Genomic DNA, 20,949 nt, shown 5'->3' on the forward strand with positions numbered 1-20,949 from the left:
TGTCTCTTCTCACTCTTGACACTCTTGATTCATCAGCCTATAATCATTCTAAATTTTTCCCAAATTTCTGGCTTGGGGTTTTCTGTCAGCCTTAGTTTTCTGGGGTGCAGTTTTCCATTTTTATACATAACCATATGATTGAGAGAGGCAGTACTGTGGAATGGTGGCCAGATGCCATCAAATACCAGAAGCCTCTGTTATCCACATTGAGTAGGTGAGAGCAGGTTTCCTAGGTATTGATTAAATACAGCATATATTATGCAGAGGATATTCTGGATAATTTTTTCTCAGGGCTGGCAGCAGGTAAAGCCACTGCCTGCAATACAGGCATCCTATTTGGGCACCAGTTAGATTACTGGCTGCTCTATTTCCATTCTAACTCCCTGCTGATGAGCCTGGGAAGGCAGCAGAGGATGGCTCATGTACTTGGGCCCCTGCACCCACGTGAGAGACCGGAAAGAATCTCCTGGCTTCACCTGGACCAGCTCTGGCCATTGGAGCCATTTGGAAAGTGAACCAGTAGATGGAAGATTGATCTCTGTGTGTGTGTGTGTGTGTATGTATGTATGTATGTGTCCTGTCTCTCCCTCTGTCTAAAAAACATAAAAAAATTAAAAAAAATTTCTCAGTAATTTATGGATTTTGCTCCAGAACATTTTGATTAATAAGGCTGTAACAGAGTTTGGTTGAAGAGTCTGTGGTACACTGGTGTCAAGACTGCATTTCTCCTTGGGAAAATGGAAAAACTATACAAAGAATATGGAACCTAAGTGAATCTTAGATATTGATAGATATTCACAGGCTGAATTGAGAGGTCAGGGCATCCTTGGCAGGAGTAAAATCACAGTGATGTAAGTGAGTACAGCATGAGATAAGGAAGTGGTGATGGGGGCAGGTGATTAAGTTCAGGAGGTTGATGAGGTTCCCATTTGTGTGTTTGACAGGGAAGGATGACTGGCAGAAGGATTGGATACCAGAGTGGTTAAGTCATCTAGGCAAGTGATGATAGTGGGTTGGAATCAAAAGCAGCAGTAGGAATGGAAAGAATGATAGGTTTAGGAGTCTAAAGTGGAGAGATAGGATGAGGGAGGAAAAATCTGTAGTTTCAACATTGTTTGGTTTTTGGCCGGCGCCACAGCTCAATAGGCTAATACTCTGCCTGTGGCGCCAGCACACCGGGTTCTAGTCCCGGTCGGGGTGCCGGATTCTGTCCCAGTCACTCCTCTTCCTGTCCAGCTGTCTGCTGTGGCCCCGGGGGTGCAGTGGAGGATGGCCCAGGTTCTTGGGCCCTGCACCCACGTGGGAGACCAGGAGGAGCACCTGGCTCCTGGCTTCAGATCAGCGCGGTGCATCCGCCACAGCGGCCATTGGTGGGTGAACCAACGGAAAAAAAGGAAGATCTTTCTCTCTCTTTCTCTCTCACTGTCCACTCTGCCTGCCCAAAAAAAAAAAAAAAAAAGATGGTTTGGTTTCTACCAGTCATATTCAGATGTATGTGTGACAGAATGTTCAAGGCAATTGGCGTACAAAGATAAACCATTTCTGTTTCAGAATGTGTAGATGAACTTTTTGCTTCCTTGAGGTTTGCGTTCATGTATCTGAGTTGTGATTAAATAAATCTTCATTTTAACACACTATTTTTGTATTTGTACTAATATCTTATGCCAACTAGTCACATTTCTATTGATGAAAAACAAATGAATTGGCATAAATGTTGAGAAATCACTAAGAAGCCTAGTTGAGTAATGAATCATATTTTTTTTTAAATGGGATTTATTAAAAAAGTTTTAATAGCTTTTAGTTCTTCATGGATGTTCCATTTTTAAAAATTTATTTGAGAGAGAGGAAGAGAGTGAGAGAAAAAGAGAAAGCTCCTATGTGCTGGTTTACTTTGCAAGTACTGGAAACCTATAGGTCTGAGCCAGCCTGGAGCCACGATCTCAATCCAGGTCTTCCACACAGATGGCAGGAATCCAATTACTTGAGCTATCACTGCTGCCACCATTGGTTTTTCCATTACCAGGAAGCTGGAGTCAGGAGATGTAGCCAGAAATTGAATCCAGGCCCTCTGATAGGGGACACAGGCATCTTAATTGCTAGGATAAATGCCTGCCCTATGAATTCTGTTTTGATTTCCAATTAAATACTTTTCACCAGAATTATCTAATTTTGCTCAAGAAAATCGTGTAACTATCTGAAAGCTTATGATAATTTTAAGTTAAAATGGAAATCATTTTATACCTTTGTTACACTGGTTATAGGTCCTGGTTTCAGTGGATAGATACATCAGTGTGAGAGACAAAGTAAAATTATTTCCCTAAACTTTTGGAGAAGCTAATATTCTATTCAGAGAACCAAACGGTGTTATTCAAGTGAAAATATTATTTATCTCCCAAAGGAATTTTTTTCTATTACCCACAATTCACTTAGATTTGCACCTCTAGTTTTACTTTCTTCCCTCAAATCATTTATCTTTTATTTGACTGAAAAAATATATATATTCTTAAGCTTGTATTACTGAAAAGTTTTCTACTAATGGGAGAGCAAGCAGTAAAGCAAAAAAAAAATCCTTAATACACACTAGAATTGCTTTAACAACTTAAAGTACCCATCTTGTAAACTCATGATACATTTACATGTTTCTGAAACTCAGAAAGAAATCTCCATTTTCTCTAGTCAAATAATTTTTAGAGAGGTGCTGGAAATAATATGTGTGTGTGTGTATGTATACCCAGCTTCAGTAAATTGGCGATGTGCACTACAAGAAGTGATACTCTTTTCACGTTCTTACTACAGAGGTAACGATTTTTAGAAAATACTTAAGGGTGATCTAAGATCTTCACGGTAGAAATTGATGTTAAAATGTTTAGTGATGTACTTGTATTAATTTAAAAACATAAAAACATAACTTGTTAACCATTGTATGGTATTTGTTTTCAAACATTTAAAAGACTCTAATAAAGATTCTAACACAATTGTAATCAGCCACAATCAATATGCACAGGCTGGCATTCCTCTTCCACTTTGCATTGAGAGGCATTTCTTCAAGAACTGAAGACCAAGCTGCACTTGAAAATGGCTGAGATTTACTTGTGCTTACATCTCTTATATTCCTCCTCAACTTTCAAGACAGGCTTTCATTTGATAAGGATGCTTTGGAATCTGAATTTTAACATGTAGCTGTGTGCATTTAGGCATGCAAATATATACTCTGTATACTATTTTGCTTTTACAGTAATTATTTTCATTTATGAAATTCTAAATTCAATGTTAAATATTGAATATTTTGGTTAAGTGACAGCTTGTGCTAGCTTTAGGATATTCCTGCCTGATAATTATTCATGAGAAGAACAGCTGAAAACAAACTAGTTATACACCTTGGCAAATTACTGTGATTGTAATTCTGTGAAATTTCCCCATGGCCATGTGACTTTATTATAAGTGCTCTCACAGTGCAGATGTCCAGAATGTTGTCGTTGTTACAAATGTTATTCCTGTATTCAAAGTTTTTGAATTACTCTTTACTGCTTCGGAGAAAACCTGACAAAAGGGATGAGACATGCAGTACGGATGGTGGGACAGTTGCAGCTCTTTTTAGTGCCTGGCCTCCCTTGGCTTGAAGCTTACAAACCACATTCCTATAAAATAAAGAAACAGTGGCATTTTTGGGAAATCTAGATATGGTGACAACATTCCCTATTAAATGTTAAGAAAATGGAAAAATAGCCCCAATTTATCATCCTTCAAAAAAAAAATTCAGCTGAAAATCAAATGTTATTTCCCTACTTTGCTCCCTTTCACTTCCTTCCCCATATGGTTCCTGAAATGTTCCTCCATTTAAATGGATTTTAAAGCTCATTCCTTATAGTTCCTAGAGCATTCATTGCTTTTGAGAAAAAAAAGAAAAACATTTTAGCATGTGCTATTTTTGTTATTCTAATTAGCAAAAACAGCTGGTCCTGTGCAGCTCAGACTGTAGTCTTTTTCAACACATTGTTCAGATTTTTTTTTTCTTCTTCTTCTGTCAAGTTACAGGCTACCACCTCTCCTCTTCCCACACAAATCAACCCCCAAAACACCTGCACACACAACCTTAAATATCACCTACATCTGCCATGGAAGGAAAAGGGAAGCAGCTTCTCCTTCCTGGTGGCAGGGCAGAGGCCCCACCTTCTGCAGAGGGTCATTCCCAACATTCTCACCATCTCACCGGTTGCCATTCTCTATGCACTTTACTAGGTTTCAAAAGTGTGGCTATCTTTCAGTTTTTTGTTTTGTTTCCTTTTCTTTTTTCTTCTCAACCTCTCCTGGCAAATAGGAATAGCCTCTTATAGAATGCAAGACTGAAAAATTGGATAATCAAACCTTACTCACAATTTGGTATCTATCAAAGGCATGTGACTGCCAATGATCATTGGAGCCGATCAAAGTCACACTCTGTTGCCATGGTAACGAATCCCCATCTTGTTTAGATGGAGGGGTACGCACCACGGGAGAATAATGTTGAGACGAATTAAATTTGTGATGTTGAGAAATTAACATGCGAGATGTTTAAGAGTGTGTTGAATGGGTGTCTAGTAGTGTGATTTTTGTTTTAAAGGAAGGGTTGAGGACAAAAGATGATCTAGAGAGCGTGTCATTAGGGCAGTGTCCAGGAAACACTTAAATGTTTCAAAAGTGCATTTCTTAGATGGAATCTAGATATGAAATGGTCATCTTTATGTGGTTTTGTCATATATTTCATGAGCTTAAGTCTCATGCAGCTTTTTTTCCCTTTGCAGACTGGAAAACAATCATAACAGCCATGTGTCTTTTAAGTTTTATATTTGTTTATCTGTTGACCTGGATACAAATTCTTGATTCAATACCATGAAACTGTTAGGGAAAATAGAGGGTGATTAGTATATTTTAATTTTCAGTGATTTGAGACTTCCCCTAGCCAATTTGTTAAGTTGCATGAAGGTCTTTGTGTTTTTAGTTCATGAGATGTCGTCATAAAGATAGTAAGTCATGAAAATGTTTTTCTGCTATTCTTTGGTACCTCTTGCTGTTTTATATTTTTTCATAGCAATTAGAATATCTTCTTCAAAGGAAACCCCATGCAGATGGGTAGTTTAACTTTTGCTCACATTCAAACACTAGCTCTCACTACCACCTCATCCAGTCTTTGTCTAGGCACTGTTCTGTCTCTCATAGTTCCCCTCCATCTAGCTTTCAGGTCAAATGCTTGTACCATACTACTCCTCAAACATGGAGCCATCATATTACTCTTCTTAGCAGCCACCAGGAATTTCACATTTCCTGAACTAAACAAGATGATCACATGTCCAAATATCAGTGTCTTTCACTCGTACTTGTTATTTTGGCCTTCTACCTCTTTAGACTTCTCTCACTATTATTCAAAATGTGAATTCCATGAATATTTGAAGTGACTGCCTCTTTCAAGGCTGTTCTGACATGTTAGATGTGATCCCAGTCTGGGAGTTTATAATCTTGTTATGAGAACAGGAAAGAAAGTGACGCTCACTGACAAGTCTCCTATGTGTCAGTGCCTCTGTTCAGCACTTGATGTGTTTATACCATGTTGAATCTTTATTACACATGGAGAAAGTGAGTGGTACCCTCATTATTCAAAGGAGGAAACTGAGTCATGAGGAGGTTAGGCAAACTGCTTTAGGACATGCAGTGGCAGATTATCCCTGCCATTTGGAATGCTTTACTGTAGGATCCGTGTTTGTTTTTGGTTGCAGGACACACTGGGCGATAAAAAAAATATACATACACAAATACCAAACAAGATGCAGTGAAATGAGCATTTCCTGAATGTTAATGGCAAGACCTGCTTCAGAAAGGAAAGTGAAGGAAATGGCCTCTTTTAAGAACAAGTGTCAGGAATAATGCTGAGGGGAGTGTAGCCTTTGGCTGGGGCCCTGAGAAATGCAGGCCTGGCTAGGTGGAGGTAGTATACTGCATGAAGTCTGAACTAGTTGCCCTCTCTCACCACGGTGGATTGTACATGTTTATTGCTACTTTGGGTAAATAGGATGCATGCTCAAAACAATGGAGATAACTCTTCATGCTTTGGTTTTGTATTTCTCTAAGCTTCTAAACGAATAGTGTGCAGTTTTATTTTCTACTGGGGTGATTGAAGCCTTTTCTAAAAAAATACTTTAACTTTTTAAAATAAAATTAAATTTTAATTAATTTATTTTTAAATAATACAAATTTATAAGTGCAACTTTAGGAATATAATTAGGGGCCGGTGCTGTGGTGCAGCCGGGTTAACGCCCTGGCGCTTCAGAGTGTTATTTAAAGCGATTGTCATTCTATGAGTCTGCTGTGTGGACTGCTTCCCAAGTTGGAACATTCTCTCCTTTTTAATTCTATCTATTATTATTACCAGACACTTGATCCTGTTTATATGATCACTTTAACACTTGTCATTGGACCCCAAATCCAATTAAGCTGGGTAGTAATATTGCCATCTTAAGTGTTAAAGTGATCATATTAAGTGCTAAAGTGAACATATAGATACTTTAACTTCTTATCAAAAATGGCTGTACTATAATGAGATATGGTGGATGATATATTCCAATTTTATTGAGCTATCAGTTCATTGGGACTCAGAAACTTTGTTAGCTAAAACGAATCTGTGAAGAACTAATACAGCCAATTGTGTACAATTGTCCAATCTATGTGCTAATCAAGGATACTGGTAAGTTCAGACAGAACCCACTAACCACTGCTTTGCTGTTTAATTCAGCTCCTTCTCCTACAAGTTTGGATGATCTGCTAACATTACAGTGAGTCTCTCTCTCTCTCTCTCTCTTTTTTTTTTTTTTTTTTTTTGATTGTAGGAAGTGTTATTAAAAACAAGGAAAGAGAAGAATCAGGAAATAGAAAATATTCTGGATTATCTATGACAGAGGACTGAGTGAGGAGTTGAGGGCTAAGGGTTTCTCTGCTAGTCATTTGAATATGTCCCTCAGGGCAGGCCATGATCTCTTACTCCCTCAGTTCCTCTCCTCTGGGAATGATGATACTGCTCTCCTTGGAAGAGTTCTTGGCAAGCAAGTGTTGGGTTCTTCCTCTATCATTTTTCAACATGTTGATATCAATCCGCTTACAAAAGCTTTAGGGAGAAGGTCATTTTATTTTTGTTTCTTTCTTTTTTAAGATTAATTAATTTATTTGAAAGACATAGTTATGGAGAGGCGGTTGTGGGGGGCGGATTTTCCATCCACTGGTTCATTCCACAAATGACCACAACGGCTAGGGCTGGGCCATGCCAAACCCAGGAACCAAAAGCTTTTCTTCTGGGTCTCTGGGTACAAGAGCCCAAGTATTTGGACCATCTTCTGCTGCCTTCCCAGGCACATTCATTAGCGGGGAGCTGGATCAGAAGTGGAGCAGCCCATATGGGATACCAGCACTGCAGGTGTTGGCTTTACCTGCTGTGCCACAATGCTGGCCCCTGAGAACATCATTTTTTTTTTTTTTTGACAGGCAGAGTGGACAGTGAGAGAGACAGAGAGAAAGGTCTTCCTTTTCTGTTGGTTCACCCTCCAATGGCCGCTGCGCGCTGATCCGAAGCCAGGAGCAGGTGCTTCTCCTGGTCTCCCATGCAGGTGCAGGGCCCAAGTACCTGGGCCATCCTGCACTGCCTTCCCGGGCCACAGCAGAGAGCTGGACTGAAAGAGGAGCAACCGGGACAGAATCCAGTGCCCTGACCAGGACTAGAACCCTGGGTGCCGGCGCTGCAGGCGGAGGATTAGCCTATTGAGCTGCAGCGCCGGCCATGAGAACATCATTTTCATAACCAATTAAGGGCTGCCAGCTCCAGCCTAAGAGGCCCTATCCGTGTTTCTCTCCTTTGGGAAGCAAAAGGCTGTACTTTCCTGTCACCCTCTCCACTCGGCAGTCTAGGGAAGCCTCCTGGGCAGACCTTCCTGTCATCCTGGAGGGAGCCCTTAAGTAGGGGGAAACATCTCCACACTGATCCTTTCTCCCAGAGGAAGATTCTTTTAGCCCAAGACTTCACAGAGAAGACATTTGGAAATAATCTTTTTTTCATGAAGTATATCCTTGGTGGCTTCTCTTCCCCCATGCCATCTTCCTCTGAAGGTACAAAGAAAGCTGCTAAACTTCAGGAACATCATTCTTTAACCAAAAGCATCAAATAATCTTATAATGTATTGGCCAAATATGTTTAAACCATTTAACTCATTTCTTTTATTAAGAGGACAAGAAAATCTCATCAGTGCCTTCCAGGAAGTGAGTTAATCAGCAGGCAAACAATGCCTGTGTTGTTCTAGTGACTGACAGGGTACTGAACAGTAAGCAAAGGTTTTCACACCCTAGTCCATGCTCCCTTCTGAGCATTTGCAGGCTTTTTGACCTTGTCTAAAGAAACTGGAAGCTTAGATCCTTCTGCTTCAGTTTACAGCTTGATGCACACATTGGGGGATTTTGAAAACGTTCCCTTCAAAATCCACAGGAGGCTGTTGCCAGGGTGAGTCGTGTAGAGCTTACAGCTATATGGTAACTGGTTAGCTCCATCCTCATCCAATACCTCTCTGCCCTCAAAGGGCTTTTTAGACTTGGATGGTAAGGTGTGGGGGGTTACCAAACCAGGCAGCTCTAGCCCAGCCTGCTTGTATAATATTTGGCCTGTAGCATGTGCAGGGGGTTAATGAAAAAGTCATGAACTTAACACACATCTTTGGCACTGGATCACTCCTTTCCACAGTGGGTCGTCTAATTAACAAGGGCATCAAGCCCTGCTCCCTTCATACTAGGAGATCTGCCACAAATTTCAGCTTAATCAACTTTTACTCACTTGGTGCACATCCAAAGAGTATTGGGCCTCAGTAATTGCTCCATTGTTAAGGAATTGTTAAATAGGTTTTGTGTGAAAATGAAGTTTCCTGAAATACATTTGCATCCTCAGAATCTAAGCTTATGTTCCTGGGCAATTCTGTCATCCCATAAGTTTCTGAGTGGCTTTTTCACCCAGTGCTATTTTTATCCAGCATAGAGGAACAAATTCATAAAAGAAATCTCAGTTTGTTAAAGCCCGATATTATGCGTGTAATGACTGGATTCGACAATGAACTGACTTTTGAATTTTAGTGAGTGGTAAATGAACGGATTGGAAACCGCTGCTTGCAGAAATGGGCTCCTTCTGTTCCTCTGTTCTAAATTTCATACTGAAAGGAAAGTTATTTTGCAGGTATAGTCCTTTTGCCTGGAGGTTGATTTTAATTTATGTGAAATGGTAGTTTCTTTTCCCTCTTTCCATTAAAGCTTTCTTTCTCTTCAAGTCTAGAGCGTCTAGAAATTGTAGCAAGTATTTAGATCCTTTGTGATTTACAGGTTTTATGTGTATATTCAACCTGTAGTAAGCCAGCAAATATTCCTCTTCCCAGACATGGAGAAATATTGTATAAAAATAAATGAAAACCTTAGTAAGGGCTTAATGAATTGCATGAAGGCTTGGGAAAATGAAACCACAAATGACTTCTTTTCTATTTTTCTCTTCTCTTCAGTCTCTTCTTAATGTGAGAAACTCAATAAAATATTGGACATATCAGAGCTTAAGATAGAAGATTCTTGTTTAATTAATCATGGCCAAAAAGCAAAGAGAGGTAATACTGGTACAGAAAGATGCCAAAAGCAAGGAATCGAAAAACACTTATTTTAACCTATTCTACAAACCGGCTGGAGACAACACTGTATCCATTGATCCTGGACATGAGAGGTTAACCTCTCCCAGCCTTTTTTTTTTTTTTGTCTTCTAGCAACAGTAGCCTCTTTTTGCCTTTCTGGGGGCAGATTTGTGGGATGGAAATAACACTCCAGATATCTTGAGAGCAGGAAAAGTTCACCTTGACAATGCTATTTGATTTCTCATTAGAAAACCAAGTTTCTATTCTTGTTTACCTGGAATCATCATGTAGTCTCATGTAGAGAGATTGTTCCATTAGCAAAAAGCACTTGGCAGGGAAGAAGGTGACCTTGAACTTCAGAACTATGCTCCTAGTAGCTGTATGACCCAATAAGATAGGGAATTCCTCCGGCCTTCACTTGTCTCATTTATATAATGGGAATAATATTTTATGGATTGTGTGGTCCATAGAAGCTGGACAAATATAAGGCCTTATGGTTCCTTCCAGTCAGGTGATTTTATGATGGGCATGAACCACAAATATTCTCAGGTTTTAGCTGAGACTCATGTGCTATGTTAAAACATGGCTTCATTCTGACAATGAAACAAGAAAAAAAGTGGGAAGAGTTCTAATGACTTTTCTATTTTATTTAAGAAGCCTTTGAAAACTGTCAGAAATGGACTTTTTTTAATAGTTACTACATCATTGTAGTACTGGATGAACTCTGCTTCTAGTTTACTAGGAGCATACTACTGTCCATTTATCTCTTTCTGCCTTCCTCAGAAGGAGTATGTAGTCCCTCATGAAATACTCAAGTTATTACAGCTAAGTTTTGACTCTTCAAGAATGGACTGGCCACAATAATGATGGTCTAATCCCTTGGATTAAGTGCTAAAAATAATTTACTCATCTGTTATTTACTTTTATATTTTTCCTACTCAAATTTACAACTCAGCTGGACACTTAAAAAACAACAAGATACCTAATAACTGTTCCATTTACTGTGACTGCATAACAAAATCTTCCCAAATTCATTTGTATAAAACAGTTATTTATTAGGCTCATTGATTGTGTGGGTCAGGAATTCAAACAGGGCACAGTGGGGACAGCTTGTCTCTGATTCACAGTGTCTGGAGCCTCAGCTGGAAGACTTGAAAGCTAGGGTCTGGAATCATTTGAAGTTTGTTCAGTGACATTTCTGGCAGTGAATGCTGACTGTAGGCTGAAACCTCACTGGGGTTATTGACCAGAACACCTACATATGACCTCTCCATGTAGTCTGAGCTTGCTTATCACCTGGTGAGAGTGAGCTGGGCAGAAGCTATATCCTTTTTTAATCCAGCTGTCACATAACGTGACATCCACCCACTCAGTTGGTCTGAGCATAAACGTGCCCAAGTTCATGGGAAGGGGAAATAGACTCTGCTCTGGGAGAGAGAAGATTCTAGAAGAGCATGTAGGACTTAATATATTGCAGCATTCATTTCTGGAAAATTTAATCTACCATAATTACCTTCTCCACAACATTGAGAATTGGTAGAATATACAAAACTAAGTAAATATCCGAGGCAAAAATGCGAAATGAAACAAAGCTCTTACTAAGTAGGTTCATTGCTTCTACTTTTGGGGGTCATATTTCTCTTGGTAAGAAAAGAAAAATAAATAGTTGTAAACAAAGGATCATCTGTAATAATTTAACTTCATGGCTATGAATTCTAAAATAATAGATTATTTCAAAATTAAATACAAATACCAAAATCACATTTTAAGATAGTATTTGAATGCTCTTGGATAGACTGTTCTTCTAGATTTCAGGACCTCAGCTTTAATATTAAACAGGATATTCTAGTTGTTTATTTCTAGATCCACAGGATTAAGGATGATAATAGCAGTGGTGTTTGCAAAGGAAAGGAATGTTTGTGACCACATTGTACCTCTACTGAAACTTTGAAACCATCCACCAACTCGAAAAATATGCAAAGGGATTAGAACAGTCTTTAGGTCATTGACACACTCATTCATTCTTTCATCCATCCAACATTTGTTCAATGCCTACCAGGCAAAAGGCATGCTAATTGTTACTTGCTTTGTCAAACACAGAGATTAATAAACAGTGTCTACTTTCAGTAACATGAGCTGTCATTTATTGAGCATTTAGTAGATGTCTGGCATTCTAGCACTTATAGTGTTGTTTATCCTACTAGCATGAATTAGGGCTGATGTTATTATCACTGATTTTACAATGGAGGAAATAATTTGGGAAAGCTGATTGAGTACTTATTAGGTTTGAACAGATAGTTGGTATAACATTGTGGTATCAGCTTTAACTGAACAGCGTGTATTTTCCCCACAAGACTAAATTGCTTCTTTCAGGAACTCTTCTTAGTGGGAAAGAAAGGGGAGATAAAATACATTTATAAATAATTGTACCCTAGGGTACATTTGGTAGGTACCACTTAAAAAGCTATGGGAGCTTGGAGAACCTTCTTCTTTGTGGGCTAATTAGGAGAGAGGATCATGGAAGTGGTGGCATTTAAATTGCTTGAAGAACTAGTAGGATTTTAATATGGGGCTGGGTAGGGATAAAGAAGATAATCTAGATGGTAGGAAAATGTAACTGGAGTATTAAGAGCTTGGGGAATAGCAAACCATTTGCATTAGAGGAATCTCTCTGCGTGTGGGAGAGACTAATGGATTGAGTCCTTATCAGGAAAGATCATATATGCAAAGCTAATGGGAGCACCTGGAGGTGTTTGAGCAGAGGAGTGACATGGACAGAGCAGGGCGATGTCTACAGAGTTGGGATACCCAGGATGGACTGAAAGCTTTTGGAGACAGTGATGCTGAAATCTGCAGTAATCTGAAAGGTAGTGATGAGGGCAGAGATGGGACTGGTGATAAGAGACATGGGGAGGGAGGAGGAAGAGGAGGAGGACTGGGGGGAGAAGAGAGGGAGAGGGAGAGAGAGAGGGAGATTGATATGTGTTGACATTTCTATAAACAGCTTGACTTCAAGTTTGGAGCGAGAGATGAGCCTGAGCTGTTTGTTATTATATCTGTTTCACACCAACTGACCAGTTGTTCAATTAGAGTACATTTGCCTCTTCCCTGGAATTATCTTCTTTGACTTTATTAAGTCATACTCTCCAGGGACCCTGTTGAGCACCTGCATCTAATTTGGAAATGTGTTGTCATGGTTCCTGTTGAGACTGTTCTGCACTTGGAAGTTCATTTTCTCTTCCGTTTATTTCGATTAAATGCTTTGCTATTAGACTTCTTACAAGTCATATACCCCTTGAATACGAAGTCAGAAAATAATATGAGCAGTCCTGAAAGTGCTGAATTGCTGGTCAGTGCTGCTAGGAGCAAGAGGCAAAAAGGGACAACAGTGCATGTTGTAAGCAATTTTATAGAAGAGGTTTATCCAATTTTTGCTTCTGAAATAGTTCAGCTTTTTAAAAAAATTTTTTTTAAAGAAATGATGTGTCTGGTTCATTCTGTTAACATTTCCCTGTCCCTATGCCCCTCAAGGTAGGTCTGTGCACATGGAGAGGTTAATATTAATATTGCCTTTTACAGCTAAATTATCTGGCTCTAGAACCATTCACAGATTCTATTAAAGACCCCTATGGAGGATTGCTTCTTCAAATAGGCATTTTAATTCACCCGGGTACAATAAGGTGTTACCTTCCTTTCATTAATAAAATGGGAACTCATAAAGAAAACCAGATTATCTTGAATTTATGATCAAGTAATTTTGTTTCTCTTAGCCTGGGTAATAATTGTGAAACATCATTTTCCCCTTCTTTCCTTTTCCCTTCATACACTTCGACATTCTTAATTTCTCATGTTTATTTATCTTTTTTATTTTAATTTGACAGGAAAGCTATCTAAGACCCCAGGAGGCAAACGCTGTGACTCAAGAATTGGTCCTTTCCATCTTCAATTTAATGAAATAATAAGCCAGTAATTGATTTATATTTATATTTACATTTGCCTTACAAATTCTGGGATTTTTGTCACCTTTATTGTAATTCTATAAGTAGTCACTAAAGTACTTCCACTGAACTCTATTTTCTTCTTTCCTACTCAGTGACTAAAGTCTTTTATTTTAGTCTAGGGGCTGCGTTCTTCCCTCTAGTTTCCCTTGTCATTTTTCCCTATGTCAAATTTTAGTTTTCATTGAATATTTTTATTGAATTGTTTGCTTGCCCTCAAACTCTTTGTCCCTTTATTAATAGGTAGTTTGCTTAAACAATCTGTCTTTGCGCCTATCCACTTTATACACAGTCATGTCTCAGGTACTCCAAGGACCACAGGCTTCTGATGTCATCAACAATTTAGGGCACAAGTCAGTATTGGAAAGTAAGCAAGCTAGGCTTCAGAGCATTTCACTTGACCCTCACAAAGGTCTTCCACACACATCGTGATCTCCCTCCACTAAGACACCTGTTGTTCTCCCCGTATTTACTAAGGAGCGAATATTGTCTGCTCATAAATTAAAGACGTAATGTTGCTTATTAGAAGAATTGAGGAAAGAAGAATATATTACCTGCAGGCAAATAACATCAGAAAAGACAGCTGAGAGCCTGATATTTTAAGAAAATAAAAGATACTGAAATATTTGTAACTGTATTAGTGTTGGTAAATATGAATCTCTGGAGTACCTGCTGTGTGTCAGTTGCTTTTCTATACATCATGTAATTAATTCCACGATTTAAATATCAATGGTCTTGTTATAAATCTTTTTTAACTTACGAGAGCGGGGGTGGGGAGGAGAGATTGATTTTTCATCTCCTAGTTCACTCCCCAACTGCCTACAACAACCAGTGTTGGCCCAGGTTAAAATCGGAAGCCGAGAACTCAGTCAAGGTCTTCCATGTAGGTCACAGGGACCCATCATCTGCTTCGTCTAGGGTGCACATTTTTAGCAGGAAAGTTGAAATCAGGAGTAGAACTGGTGCTTGAAGCTGGCAACCTTGAAACAGGAAACCATTTTCTGTAAAAAAAAATTGGATATTTATAGCATCATTCTTGTGCCACAGAAAATTATCATCTTAAAAATTAGCCTGCTATAGATTTATTGAATTTCAAGTCCCACCCATGGTTGCCTTGGCAGGGCCAGATCAAATGATTTTATTCCCCACCCCAACATCCCAAGTGGCTTCTTAACTACTGTGTCAAACTCTTGCATCAGTGTTCCCATTTTGTAGATGAGAAAATTCTGGCTGACGTAAATTTTCACAAGTGCCGCAGCTTGTATGTGGCACTACTAGGCTCACTCCCTGGTCTGTCTGACTCCCAAAGGCATGGGGTCATTTAGTTTCACCAGCCACCTCAGTGAGCTGCAGGGCTGTTCATGAACTTGAGTTTCCAAGAAAAAAATTAAATTCAGTATTGGCTTCTACTTAAGAAAGCAAAAAAGCAGTGTGTCTTGAAAAAATCCCTTAGGAATTAAAAAATATATTGTGTAGTGTTAAGAAACTAACAGTTAAGCTATTTGACAAACTAGGTAGGTAGAACATTTGAGTCTAACATGAGGTGAGATAACTTAATTCAACATAATTCTGACATCAGAGTTTCAGGAAACTTAATTCCTGGATTGGGTTTTCCTCAGATTAAGAAAAAAGTAGAAGTCAGCATGAGAGTTCAGCATCATTCATTCACCTAATTTAACAGTTCGATGACTATTGTGTAAACAAACACTTGAGAATTCTATGAGATCAAGAAAGCAACAACAAAAAAAATGAAATACAAAAAGCTTTAGAAGTGTAATTTCTATACAGTTTGGGTAAATGATGTCATAGCATGCCTCTTCCTGCTTGTCGTTACCAGAGTTGTTTTTTTCTAAAACCTTGATCTGATAGTGTCACTTCCTGGTGCCAAACCTCTGACAGCTGCCATTGCTTATTAACTGTTGGTCCATCCAAACCTGTTGGTGCACTGCCTTCTTTGTTGCCCCAGGGGCTGCCCCCCACCAAAGGTCAGCCATCTTATCTTGCACACTCTCCCCCACCAAACAGCAGACGCCCCACCTTTTCATGCATCCCACACATCTCTGCACCTCTGTTCTTGCTGCTTGCTAGTCAGTTACAAGGTGCATCTCAGTCCATCTTTCAGGACCCAATGTGAATGGCTTCCCTCCTCTGCTCCTTTTCCTGACAACTTTCCTAACAGGAAAGACCAAACAACAACAACAACAACAAAATCTTCCACAGCACTTCATATTATAACATTTTATATTATAAAAGTATATTAAAATTATTTTTAATAGTTGTGCCAATCCTAAGGCAGGAGCCAGGTGCCTCCTCCTGGTCTCCCATGCGGGTGCAGGGCCCAAGAACCTGGGCCATCCTGCACTGCCTTCCCAGGCCACAGCAGAGAGCTGGACTGGAAGAGGGGCAACCGGGATAGAATCCGGCGCCCCGACCGGGACTAGAACCCGGTGTGCTGGCGCCACAGGCGGAGGATTAGCCAAGTGAGCCACAGCACCGGCCTCTTAGTGTCTTATTACAAATGTTTCTGTTGCTGTCTGCTTGGGTTTTGTATAATCTGATTTTCTCTCTTGCACATTCTCCTTGTTCCCTACACTCTGGGCTCCCTACTATCCCTGGAACCTTTAAGGAAATCCCAGGGGGCCAGCGCTGTGGCATGGCAGGTAAAGCCACCACCTGCAGTGCTGGCATCCCATATGGATGCTGATTCAAGTCCTGGCTGCTCTACTTCTGATCCAGCTCCCTTCTAATGTGCCTGGGAAAGTATCAGAGGATGACCCAAGTCCTTGGGCCCCTGCATCCATGTGGGAGACCAGGGAGAACCTACTCCTGGCTTCTGGCTTTGGATTGGCCCAGTTCTAGCCGTCGCGACCATTTGGGAAATGAACAAGCAGATGGAAGACCTCTCTCTCTGCCTCTGTCTCTCTGTAACTCTGCTTTCCAAATAAATAAGTAATTCCTAAAAGAAAAAAAAAAAAAAAAGAAAATCCTGCTTCAGGAACTGTACTCTTTATGCTCCCTGTACCTGGAACACACCTGCTCCCAGCTTCTGAGCAGGGACTCTCCCTATTGACTGCCTCTGCAATAGCACCCATCTCACCTATGTGTGCACTGTTTGCCCTGCTTTATTTCCTTTTCAGAATTCTCTGACATCCTATATACCTGTGTACATTTTGAGTATGCTTTTCCTCCCTACTCAGAATATGTGCTCCATGAGATTAAGTATTTTGTTTGTTCTCTGCAGTATGCCAGCACCTAGAACTATGCCCAGCATATAGTAGATGCTCAATACATACATTTTTTTAATCATTTTTATAAATGAATGAACTTCACCAATGCCCCTAGTTCCTCCTCTGACTTATTCTACCATTATTAGCATGGATGGGCAGCCTATGGACCAGTATTTTCCAAACTCTTGCATCACAAAGCATAGAAAATATAATAAATATTATACTATCTGCCTGGTATCCTACTATGTTGCAAGGAATCTGGAGATGTCTATATGGTGCTTGATGAAGAAATGAATTACTATTTTTTGTTTAATTATAATAAGACAAATAAAAGACCAGAGAAAATATTAAATATTGAATTTCCACAGTTTCAGATGAAAATTTGGTGTTTTCACAAAATGTTACAGCCGTCATTGCCCTTATGGCCCAGCTCAGCCTGATTGCCACATGCCAGTGGGTGTTGGATCCCCACTGCTTTTCTCCAATCCATATGGATTTGGTTCTTTGCCTTTGGGCAGGAATTGCAAACTGTGTACTGTCCCTAGCTGCATCCCACGCGCTCCTCTTCATGATCTGGCCCATTCCATCAGGGCTGTTAGCTGGACCATGGCCCTTGCTAAGATAATAGGGATACTGAATGTGAGTTGTCCGCCCTCGCCAGCATGATAAAATAGTAAGTAATGTTGTGAAAGTTTGGCATGTTGGAGGCCTCCTTGCTTAACCGCAGCTGAGCAGCACCATCTGCTTGGGAACAGCCAATTTGTTGTTTGTTTTACACTGAGTTTATTAAAGTTACCCAAGGGAGAGTAGGAGGGGCCTTATTTGGAAGCTTGGTTCCTTGAAAACTCACATGATTCGGTGAAAAGAATACTAGAAAAATGTCCCTAAGACTTAAGTTCTAGTCCTCCCCAGGGCCTGAGTTTTACCATCTCATGTAGCTCTGAGCTTTGGTGACCTCAGGTACAGAATGGGAATAATGCTTTTCCTGTTTGTCTCACAGCTATTGTGAGCATCACATCAAATCATATAACAGCAGACTTGTGAGTGTACCACATAACTTAATATGTTAAGTAAGTGCATCATAAAACTTAATGTTAAATGACATTAACATATTAATAACTTAGCATGTTAAGTATTGTTAATACTGGCTTTAAGTTGTTTAAACGTTTCTACATCAAACTCGCCTGTCTGCAGAGCTCTGCTGAGTAAAGATTAGATTTCCCATTATAGACCCTCCCATTGGGGTTGTTGCCAGGGTAATGACTCTGTATTGAGTGCATACTAAGAGTCAGCCCCTAACGGCATTGGTCCACATCTCCTTATCTGGAAGCTTCAAAAGCCACTACATCTTTGGCCCATTAAAAATGAAAGACTCATGAGTAAGAAGCATTTTTCTATTTTAAACCTGACAACTTATTTAGTTGTATATTCCTGCAGGAAACTCATTGGTATCAAGACTTGTCTTTAACTGTTGAAACAAGGATGTAGTTATACATAGATCAATGCAATAGTATTGAAAGGTTGCCAGTTCCTTATTGGGACTATTTGCATATATTTTATATTTTTATTTTCTTCTGGGTATTTAGAATTTTTAATCCAAATCACTTGTTCTAATTGGTCTAAATTCTGAACATAAGTGGAAGCTTACTTTGTTAGTTTCTCTTCTTAAACACTTTTTCCCAAAGGTGATATTATCAAATCCAATGAAATAATCTTTAGTTTGATTCTCAATGGCAAGACATGGTGGTTCAGTTAATAAGCACTCACAGTCACTTTGCTGTAACTCTTGGCTATCTTTATTTCTTCTTAATATTAAGGAGCACCCAAGACATTATAAATATACTATGTTTTCTAAGCATCGTAATGCTAATTAGTTTCATCATTTTGATGATCATGTTCAGTTGTGTGCTTTCGTTGCTACAATTTTTAATGTGACAATGCCTCTGTATGCTTCATGGACATTTTTTCTCTCAATGAAAGCTTTCCTTTTTGTATCAACTGCACAGACACTGAGGGGGAAAGTGTTTTTAAAATATTAAATTGCTCACTCTCTTAACACAAATATTTTCGATTCGGTGTTTTGAGTCTCAGGTAAGGAGTGTAAGAGATACTGTAGAAAATATTACTTTTGGGGAAAGCTCTTATTTTGGTTCCGCAGATTGAAAATCAGATTTTTCCTGGGATTTTGCAGCATATGGAAATTGACATCCCTGAAATTTGGAGACACCAAAATAGAAAGTAAGGCCAGATTTATTTTTACTTTTAGTTATCTGGCTCTCTTACTTTGAATAAACTAGTCTTCAGTGAATTATTTTTTCTCTTATATTAAAAGTTAGAAAAAAGTTAGATAAAATTTATTTCAGAAAATATAGAAAATCCATGAATGTGTAAGTAAGAAAATAACATATAATGCATAATTGTGCATTGAGATAACAGTTGTTGATATTTTAATATATTTCCTTCTGGTATCTTTTTCAGTGCTTCCTAAATCTATATACCCAAAGAGAAAAATCAGACTATCATTAGTTTATACTCTTACATTTTGCTTTTTATTTTAATTTTACATTATGAGTATTGTTGAGTAAATGAACTGTGCAAAAGTTCTTAAATGTTCAATAGTGCATAAAAGGCTATATATTGTTTGTAAGGACATGATATAATTAATTATATTGCTCTACTAGCATTAGGTAGGAAAAATTTCTAACTATTAATAATTAATAAATGAACATTCTCACATACAAGTTGTTTTTATTTCTAATTGTTTCCATGGAACCATGAAAGACTTTTTGTGATTCTCCTACCAATTTGAATCTTTTTCTGTATCAAAGATATTAACCTTTATCATTCAAAAAAACACTCATTAGTTAGAAACATTAGCTTCATTTAGTTAGAAACATTAATTATAATATTTTTCAAAAATTTCCTAAGTATTCTTTATTCAACAAATATTTATGGAGTATCCCTTCTGGGCCGTGGAGGCTGGAAGATGTATGTGTTCTGTGTCCTCCCCAGACAGATCGCTTAAATCTAGGGAAGGTCTTACATTTTTTCTTTTTGAAAACACTTTGTTTTTTTGAATGATTCATTTTATTTGAAATGAAGAATGACAGGAAGAGAGGGAGAGAGTCAGGAATATCTTCCAACCTCTGATTTACTCCCAATTGGCTACAGCAGCCCGGTTTGGGCCAGGCCAAAGCCGGGAGACTAGAACTCCATCCAGATCTCCCAAGTGGGTGGCAGTGTTCCAAGAACTTGAGCCATCATGTGTATTAGCAGGAAGTTGGATATGAAGTAGAGTGGCCAGGCCTCTAACCTTTCACATAATAAATGAATAAATCGTTAAAAAATATTTAAGTGTGGCCAGCACTGCGGCTCACTAGGCTAATCCTCTGCCAAGGATGGTCCAAGTGTTTGGACCCTGCACCCGCATGGGAGACCAGGAGGAAACACCAGGCTCCTGGCTTCGGGGTCGGTGCAGCGTGCTGGCCGCAGCAGCCATTTGGTGAGTGAACCAATGGAAGGAAGACCTTTCTCTCTCTCTTTCCCTCTCTCTCTCTCTCTCATTGTCTAACTCTGCCTGTCAAAAAAAAAAAAAAAAAAAAAGAAATATTTAAGTGCTACTTGTTAAGGAATTCAGAACACTGCCTGACACATAGTAAGCATTCAATAAATGGTAAGTTGTTACTCGATTTCCTTTAATTCTTGAAGTCATTTATTTTAACCTATTGATTCCCACTACAATTAATAGTTTTTAAAATTACTGGGGCCAGCGCCGTGGCTCACTTGGTTAATCCTCCACCTGCGGCGCTGGCATCCCATATGGGCGTCAGGTTCTAATCCCGGTTGCTCCTCTTCCAGTCCAGCTCTCTGCTGTGGCCCGGGAAGGCAGTGGAGGATGGCCCAAGTGCTTGGGTGCCTGTACCCACATTGGAGACCAGGAGGAAGCACCTGGCTCCTGGTTTCAGATCAGCGTAGCTCTGTCCGTGGAGGCCTTTTGAGGGGTGAACCAACGGAAGGAAGACCTTTCTCCCTGTCTCTCTCTCACTGTCTCACTGT

Source organism: Lepus europaeus, chromosome 13 (assembly GCF_033115175.1).
Source record: "Lepus europaeus isolate LE1 chromosome 13, mLepTim1.pri, whole genome shotgun sequence".
Lineage (NCBI taxonomy): Eukaryota > Metazoa > Chordata > Mammalia > Lagomorpha > Leporidae > Lepus > Lepus europaeus.